We start from the raw sequence: 8,378 nt of genomic DNA, 5'->3' as shown, positions 1-8,378 counted from the left end.
GGGTTTTAGAACAAATCACAGCACAGAAACTGCACTCGTTAAAGTAGTAAATGATTTGCGGTGAATGCAGACAGAGGCCATTTATCTGTTCTCATCCTCTTAGATCTGAGTGCTGCATTTGACACCATTGATCATAATATTCTTAGAAATCGCCTTAGTCAATGGGTGGGCCTCTCTGGCAGTGTCTTAAATTGGTTTGAATCCTACCTGACAGGGAGAAAATTTTTTGTTAGTTGTGGTAATTACAACTCGAAGACACATGATATCCGATATGGTGTTCCACAAGGCTCTATCCTGGGTCCGCTGTTATTCTCAATCTACATGCTTCCGTTAGGTCAGATTATCTCAGGGCACAATGTGAGCTACCACAGCTATGCTGATGACACACAGCTGTACTTATCAATAGCACCTGATGACCCTGATTCTCTTGATTCACTAACACAATGTCTGACTTGTATCTCAGAATGGATGAATAGTAACTTTCTCAAGTTAAATAAAGAAAACTGAAATCTTAGTGATTGGCAATAATGGATACAATGAGGCTATTAGAAATAAACTGGATACATTAGGATTAAAAGTCAAGACGGAGGTAAAAAGCTTAGGGGTAATTGTTGACTGTAATCTGAATTTTAAATGCATATTAATCAGATCACTAGGACAGCATTTTTCACTTAAGAAACACAGAAAAGTTAGACCTCTTATATCTGAAAGATGCTGAGAAATTAGTTCACGTTTGTTTTCAGTCGACTAGATTACTGTAACGCACTCCTCTCAGGACTACCCAAAAAAGACATAAATCGTTTGCAACTAGTGCAGAATGCAGCTGCTAGAATCCTAACTAGGAAAAGAAAATCCGAACACATTTCTCCAGTTTTGATGTCACTACACTGGTTACCTGTGTCATTCAGGATTGACTTTAAAATTCTGCTTATGGTTTATAAAGCCTTAAATAATCTCGCCCCATCTTATATATCGGAATGTCTGACACCTTATATTCCAAATCGTAACCTCAGATCCTCAAATGAGTGTCTCCTTAGAATTCCAAGAACAAAACTTAAAAGAAGTGGTGAGGCGGCCTTCTGCTGTTATGCACCTAAAATCTGGAATAGCCTGCCAATAGGAATTCGCCAGGCTGATACAGTAGAGCACTTTAAAACACTGCTGAAAACACATTACTTTAACATGGCCTTTTTATAACTTCAATTTAACTTAATTTAACTTAATCCTGATACTCTGTATGTTCAATTCTTCATAATAACTATTCATGGTGGCTCTAAAATCTATACTGACCCTACTCTCTCTTTTGTTTCTTTTTCCGGTTTCTTTGTGGTGGTGGCCTGCGCCACCTCCACCTACTCAAAGCTTCATGATGCTCCAACAATGATGGATGGATTAAAAGGCAGAAGTCTACGTGACCATCATCATCAAGTCCTTCCATGAGAACCCTAAATCCAAAGAGGACTGTTTCATTTATGTTAGGTAGAATGCCCAGAGGGGACTGGGCAGTCTAATGGTCTGGAATCCCTACAGATTTTATTTTTTCTCCAACCATCTGGAGTTTTTTTTGTTTTTTCTGTCCCCCCTGGCCATTGGACCTTTCTCTTATTCTATGTTAATGTTGACATATTTTGTTTTCTTATTGTGTCTTTTATTTTTCTATTCTTTATTGTGTAAAGCACTTTGAGCTACTGTTTGTATGAAAATGTGCTATATAAATAAATGTTGTTGTTGTTGTTGTACTGCCTATATTAGGTCTGGGCCAAGACATTGGTCAGTTTCGTGTGGTGTGTATATGTTTAGGGGATTGTGTTTGTGTTAAGGAATTTTCTCACTATGTGACATGTATTCAAAATGGATACTGCTTGTAGTTTTATGTATGTGTATTGGCTAATATATAATGTCTGTAAACGTTTGTGTCGTGTATGTGGGATGACACCAACTGATTATTTGGCTTTCCATAGATACAACAATGGGCACAATGATCACCTTGTCCCTTCTCCTCAAGCAGCCTATTTCATCTTTATTATTATTGCTATTATTATTATGTAAATAAAAGTTACATATGAACACTTTGAAACCAGTTTTTTTTTTGTCCAGAGCCTCTTGACTCACCAATACAAGAAAACACCTTCATATGAAATACTGTGCAACTTCTTATGATGTTTTAGTTATGCAAAATGTTGAGTTTTTTGAGGTTCCCCCACACTTTTGGTCCAAGACGCAAAAAGCCCATATTTTATACAGGAAATTACCCCTTTTGATAAAGAGTAAACCAATGCATACCTTCAGTAAAACTGATCAAAAAGACCAGAAGTTGTTCATGTCACATAGATTAATCCCAGGGGTTCTCCCCTTAATGGAATACCACATGACAAAGTTACTCCTTTTCACAGAACATACAAATAGAGATTGGTAATATAGGCATATGGAGTGTCATCTTATGCTATTATGATGTTGCTGATCACAAATTTGATCTAGTTTTGATAACTGATTGTTACCGGTGGTCGTAGCCCTCCCAGAAGGTTAAAAATGACACATTTCAAACATAAGCAAATAGGGCACCATTTTAGATTATTTCTTTATTTAAAAAAAACCAAAACATTTTATTAATTTTATAAAATCAAATAACATTCCATACAAGCAAGTCAAGTTTAACAAAACTAGGTTTGAAACAAATAGACTATTTCAAGGTCAGTGAACACATACAGTATAATATTATTTTTGATCCTTTACTAGGGATCTGTCCCTCTATGGACCTCTATCTGATTGTGAAAATTAGACATTTCTGTTACATATGAGAATATTTAGACTTTGAACATTTAAACTAAAGTCTATATTTAATTTTTTGTCTAGTTAATGCAACTATTCTTGTTTATTATGGAATTCTGCCTCATTATTTTTATGAACACCTCAAATTACAGCTGCTTATACTCATTCATACTTATTATTATTACTATTACTAATACTATGCCACTCATATTCAAATAATAATTATACATAAATATATATTTCTATCAGAATTTTAAAATAACATTTCTGCTCAAAGGTAAAACAAGGTTAATTAAATGGCTTGGCATGCATTGACTGCTGTGAAGAATCTTGTTAAATTAAGTTGAATCCTAAAGCTGCAATGTTTCTCTAACTGATTACTTAGAAAATTAACTGAAAATATTTCAGACATGGTGTTTTGCTGCAGACATCTCTGCAATGTACATGTAACCAGACGAAAGCGTTCAAATTTAGCTTCATTCCACGTTTGACTATTCGAATTCTTCAAAAACTTTATTGAAAGCGTACGTGTGGCGAAAAAGATAGCGACTTATTAATATAACATACTCTGGATGTGTGCAAAATATAGAAAAATACCATTAGCATGTTCGGCATTCATCATGGACATCTTTAATAAACGTTTGCCTAACATCCGTTAGTCTGCCTGCAGCGCCTTGACCGCCTTGTCAGGTAGAGTTCAGCTTCTGCTCGATGATAAATGTCCTGATATTAGCATTTACGAAATCCCGGTGCTTTCCCGTTGACGCAGTTGAAGACGGGGCGGGGCATCAGTGGTGTTTTGGACGTCAACGTCACTTCGTCTGCCACCTGCCTATAAACCAACCAGAATCTGTCAGACTAGGGCAGAATAAGTCCATCACGCTGGCGACGTCCCTTTTGTCAACACAGCGCGACCTGCGTATCTTAGCTTTAGTAAATTTAATTCCATCAGTCAAATTATGAGCAGTATGTGAACCAACAATTACGTTCCACATAGCTTTAAAAATGAAGTGACGCGACGACATTTTAATCTTTTGCGTCGACAATGGATATTACTACGTTGCGGGCCTGATATAAGTGACTTTATTTTAACTTTTACAATAACGGGTACATGATCCAGGTTTGTAGTTGTATATGCAATAAACTGTAAACATCATTTAACAGATAAGTTATTATCAAGTTCCGTCTGGTGTCTTTTTCGAGATAACGCCAACTTGTATATAGACGTAAGAAGCAAAACAAATCGACGACACGTGCAGACACACGAGAGGACGAAGCAGTAAATAAACAAGTAGCTACCGAGACGATGTGCGTCCACCTGGAAGAGTGGAAAGCGGCGGTTGCAGTTCACGTTTATTTGCACGAGATTCTCGCGAAGCATTGCAGCTAGTCCGGCGCCATTTTGGGAAGGAGGCAAGCAGTAGCGGCAAAAATTGAAAAAAGGGACCTAAAAAGATATTTTTAAGCTAAACAATTGAAAAAAAAGTTGGTTCGTGCTTAGTAGAGAATATTTTCAAACGGAGGCCGGGCATGTGAGAGATTATTTTGTTGGCGATTTGGAATCAGAAGTTTGTTTGGTGCTTTCTCTCTCTTTCTCGGAAGACCCAGCATTTGATCAGCGTGTGCCCATTGGGCACAATTCAGAAGTGCCCGTAAATCCGAGTGCAACGTGAGACATCTCGTTAGAGAATCTTTTTCCCCCCCTCATGTGCCACCCTCGTACTGACTGGTGAGAGAACTTTACTTTTGTTGTAATTTTTGATAGTTCAGTAAGTTTACAAACGAACAGTATTTAATGTATAAAGTCCCATTATGTGTTCTTGAGATAACTTTACAATTAGCTGTGGTTATATTTTTAAAATTTCTTGAGGATAGCGCCTCAGTCATGTAATTTTTTTTCTGGATTACCGATTAATATTTTACTTTTTTTTTTCTTGATTTATGCGCTTGTTTTGCATTTTTTTTCAAACTCTTATAAATTGCTTTTGAAACTTAACCACTTAAACACGAATTCCTCTTTGTGATATCAATTGAATTATATTGCCCACATTGATCAGACCATTAGTCGCCTTTTTTTGCCAAATTTTATGCGTATACTTAATTTATCCACTGAGGAAAACGGTTTCACTCATACAATGTTTTCCCCTTCCCAGGCCATTGCAGTTCAGTTAAGGATCTTCTGGAATACAAACCAACCTTTCTGCTTGACAATATTGTACAAAGTGGCGAATTATCAAAGAACATCGGAAATGACACTAGCTGTAAAATGTCACTTTTGTCAAAATACTGAGTAACAAAATACGCGCATGTAGTGTGGCTTTTGCAGAAGAAGGTGGGAACTTTTTTTTTCTGGAAGATATTCCGAACGGATAAATTCGTCAATGGAACCTTATGTGACACGCTTCCTAAAACTTTCTCTTTCCTTTATTGCTTGTTAGAAAAAGCATTTTTGGAATGTGTAAGGCTGATGGTTGATTTTTGTGTTTTGAGATACTGGACTGAAAAAAAACATTGTAAAATGTGACACATTTAACACGTCCGAAATGGCATTTAGGTAGCTGATAATGATTTGTAGGCAGTTCTAAATATAACTGCTGTGAAAATTCTTCATTGATGGACAACAAAGCATCCTGTCGGTATGGATTTTTGGGTAAATTATAAAAAACTGGAATAAGTATTTTTCTGTGTCTCGCACTTTTTTCTCCTTATGGGGAGTCGTCAGTGGATCTAAAGATGGACAGGTGATGAAAGATGTAAGCCAGCAACATTCATCCAAAAAATACTTAATGAGCAACTCTGATTTTTTGTGGAATTTTTAAAAACGGAGTCCAGAAGATGCACTCAACATGAGTGTGTGAAGAGAAAACTTTCATCCAGGTCACTTGTAAGTATACTGAGGTTTCCATTATAAAAAATTTGATTTTGTAGTCACTGTATGTGTAAATTAAGGTTGCTCGGGGTTGATCTATCTGAATGTGTTTTAAAAATGAAAAAGCTGCAGCAACACAAGTGTCATTTTATTTAAATAAAAAAAAAAAGCTGAGTTGCTCATGTCTTGGGAGCTAGATTTATCATAATGAGAAACATTTTAAAAGTTACGTTGGTAGTAGTACCCCATTTGACACTTTATGGTTTATAAACATACATTATTTCATTGGAACCTCCAATAGTACCCACACATTTTTTTAAAATTTAAAATTAAGAACACTTGGGGCTTCAGGCTGGGTAGCTGGCGCACCTTTCTCATTTTAAGAGCAAGTCAAGGAAAGTACTTAACACTTGGCATTTGGAAACCACAGAATTCGAGCTTGTAAGAAGTGGTGGAAATCTATTTTAAAGGGAAGTGGCAGCTGAAGGTCTGCCCTGGAGATATTGCCTATTAAAAGTTCCATAGGATGTGGTGAGAAAAGGGGCTACAGTAGACCTTTCAAGCCCAAGTATTGCTGTGACCAGAGTGGTCTTCTCATTGATCTTTTGAAGTGATCACTCTTGATTATACTGCAATGCCTTGTATATTTTTTAAGTTGTGCGTGTGTTTTTGTTTTAAATAGTATAGTAATTGAGTATCGCCCTGCTGTTTGGCAGGTCCAAAGTACCAGTGTTCATTTTTCCTCATACCTGCATTACATGCATTGAACATTTGGCTGAGTGCTCCTTGGATTCCAATTCTTGCATGCACAATGAGTCAGATACTTGTGGAGTTTCTGGCGAAGTCAAACGCAAGCTTTCACTGGAGCTACCCCCTACTGCCTCAAACTCCCTAAGATTATGTAATTGAAGTCTGTAGCTGAAAAAGTCGTGTAATATGACATGTCCTTTACCTTCCACAGCAACCCTCTTCCTTTTTTTTTTTTTTTTCTCCCTTCTGAATAGGCTGAGATAAGATTGTGAAGATAAGCTGCCAAAGTCTTAGGGTATCTGCTCATCCCTTACTTGAGATAAATGTCATCCTTTACTGGTAAAGGACCACTGTCTTGGATTTGCTTTTACTGATTCTTTTTCCAGCTGAATTGATAGGTGTTCACATTTGAATGTCTTTTAGCTAGTTGGGTCAGATGCCATATCATTTGGGATGTTGGTTTGAAAACAGGGATACTTGACCTTAGCAATGGACATAGTTGTTTTATGAATTTAAGCTCCACATTTTTGGTAAAATAGCAGTATGTTATGAAAACTAGCAAAATCTAGATAAAACTGCTGAACATGTACAGGGCTAGGAATTCAGTGCAGGATTCTTAAGAATTAATAGTTTGTTTTTTTTTTCCTTATTTGCATTTTAAAGTTGTACTGTGTGTAAAGGATGCCCCCTTCCTATAGCCATTGATCTTGACCAGAAATGGGGAGCTGTGGAATATTGCAGTCTGCTTGTTCAGGGTAGTTGCACATTAAGAGTCAAGGACATGGGGTTTGCAGTGTCATTTGTTTAAACTGCACTCTATAAGAAACTGTTAAAATGAAGGCTAAAAACAGACTGAAGTATAATTTGTGTGTCTGTAATACAGAAATCTAGGAAATTGAATTGTTTAGTGAATTTGTATTCAGGTTTTTTTTTTTTGTTTTTTTATTTAAAAAATGAATCAACAGCTGCCAGATCGTAGCTGTGTTGAAAAATTTAATGAAATGCACAATCATTTATTTAAAATGTTTATAGTGGGCTCAGTGCCTTTAAACCTGAATATAAAAATGGGTGACACACTGAATACAAGCAATGCTCAATAAAAAAAAAAAAAAAATCTGTTCAAGGCTGCTATCTCCCTGCAAAGGACAATCCAGAAGGAAAAAATTAGAACTTTCTTGGGCACCTTTCTCTGTTGTTACAATTCTGTTTTACATTCTCGTATGGTGTTTCTTAAATTTTGTTTTGTTTTGACAACAGTTCATGATAATTGCAAAGAAAATATTTTATTCACTGGCAGACTAATAATAATCATTCTCAAACCTGCTTACTCCAATTCAGAAAAAAAGCAAAGGGGCACAAGGAGAACATGTTAGCTCCAGATAGACCAAGAGGTGTAAGATTTAAACTTGATGCTGGATTAGTAAAGTTGAAGTGCTAATTAGCCTGTACTAGGGATGTTGCAATTCCAGAATTTTTTAATATTCAATACCAATACGAGTGAAAGTTCACAATACTTAATACCTTTTTGTTGAAATGGCAAAAACGGGAATCCCATACGGTTTACTTTTTATTAAAAGTACCTCTGCAATTAACGTCAATATTGTGTCTTTCTGTAATAGAATATAAATACTAATACATACTTGGCTGGCACCTTTTATTTAAGGTGACTTGCTTCCTTTGAAATACAACTGGTTCCGTTTCTTTTGTTGTTCTATTTGGAGGACAGACCGGTGAAGTGACCTGCTCATAGTCACACAATGCTGGTAGCAGGACTTGAATCCGAAAGCCTCAGGGTTTTTATTCCAAAGCTTTAACCATTATACCACGCTGCCATGTAGTAACTGTAGCCTTAAAATACATGAAGTTACCCAACTATCATTTAAGTAAACTAGAATTGGCATTTATTAATATCAAAACACAATGCAGGGTTTTAATTTTATTGTGTGATAGAAGTTGGGATCCCTCCAGTACAACAACTATATGAGGAAAT

The 8,378-nt window shown here is 36.3% G+C and overlaps 1 protein-coding gene across 1 annotated transcript in view; it reads left to right on the top strand.

Annotated features, from left to right (window-relative positions):
- Positions 1-3,602: 3,602 nt before the first annotated feature.
- The window catches only part of LOC120532602 (vasculin-like), a 53,673-nt gene continuing 48,897 nt past the window's right edge, over positions 3,603-8,378 (top strand). Inside the window, exons 1-2 of the mRNA XM_039758747.1 lie at positions 3,603-4,498; positions 4,923-5,653. The gene's annotated coding sequence lies outside the window, so the exon portion shown is untranslated. The remainder of the gene's footprint in view (positions 4,499-4,922; positions 5,654-8,378) is intronic.

Source organism: Polypterus senegalus, chromosome 7 (assembly GCF_016835505.1).
Source record: "Polypterus senegalus isolate Bchr_013 chromosome 7, ASM1683550v1, whole genome shotgun sequence".
NCBI classification, from domain to species: domain Eukaryota; kingdom Metazoa; phylum Chordata; class Cladistia; order Polypteriformes; family Polypteridae; genus Polypterus; species Polypterus senegalus.
The sequence above is the reverse complement of the archived record's forward strand: the minus strand, read 5'-3'. Positions and strand labels throughout refer to the sequence as shown.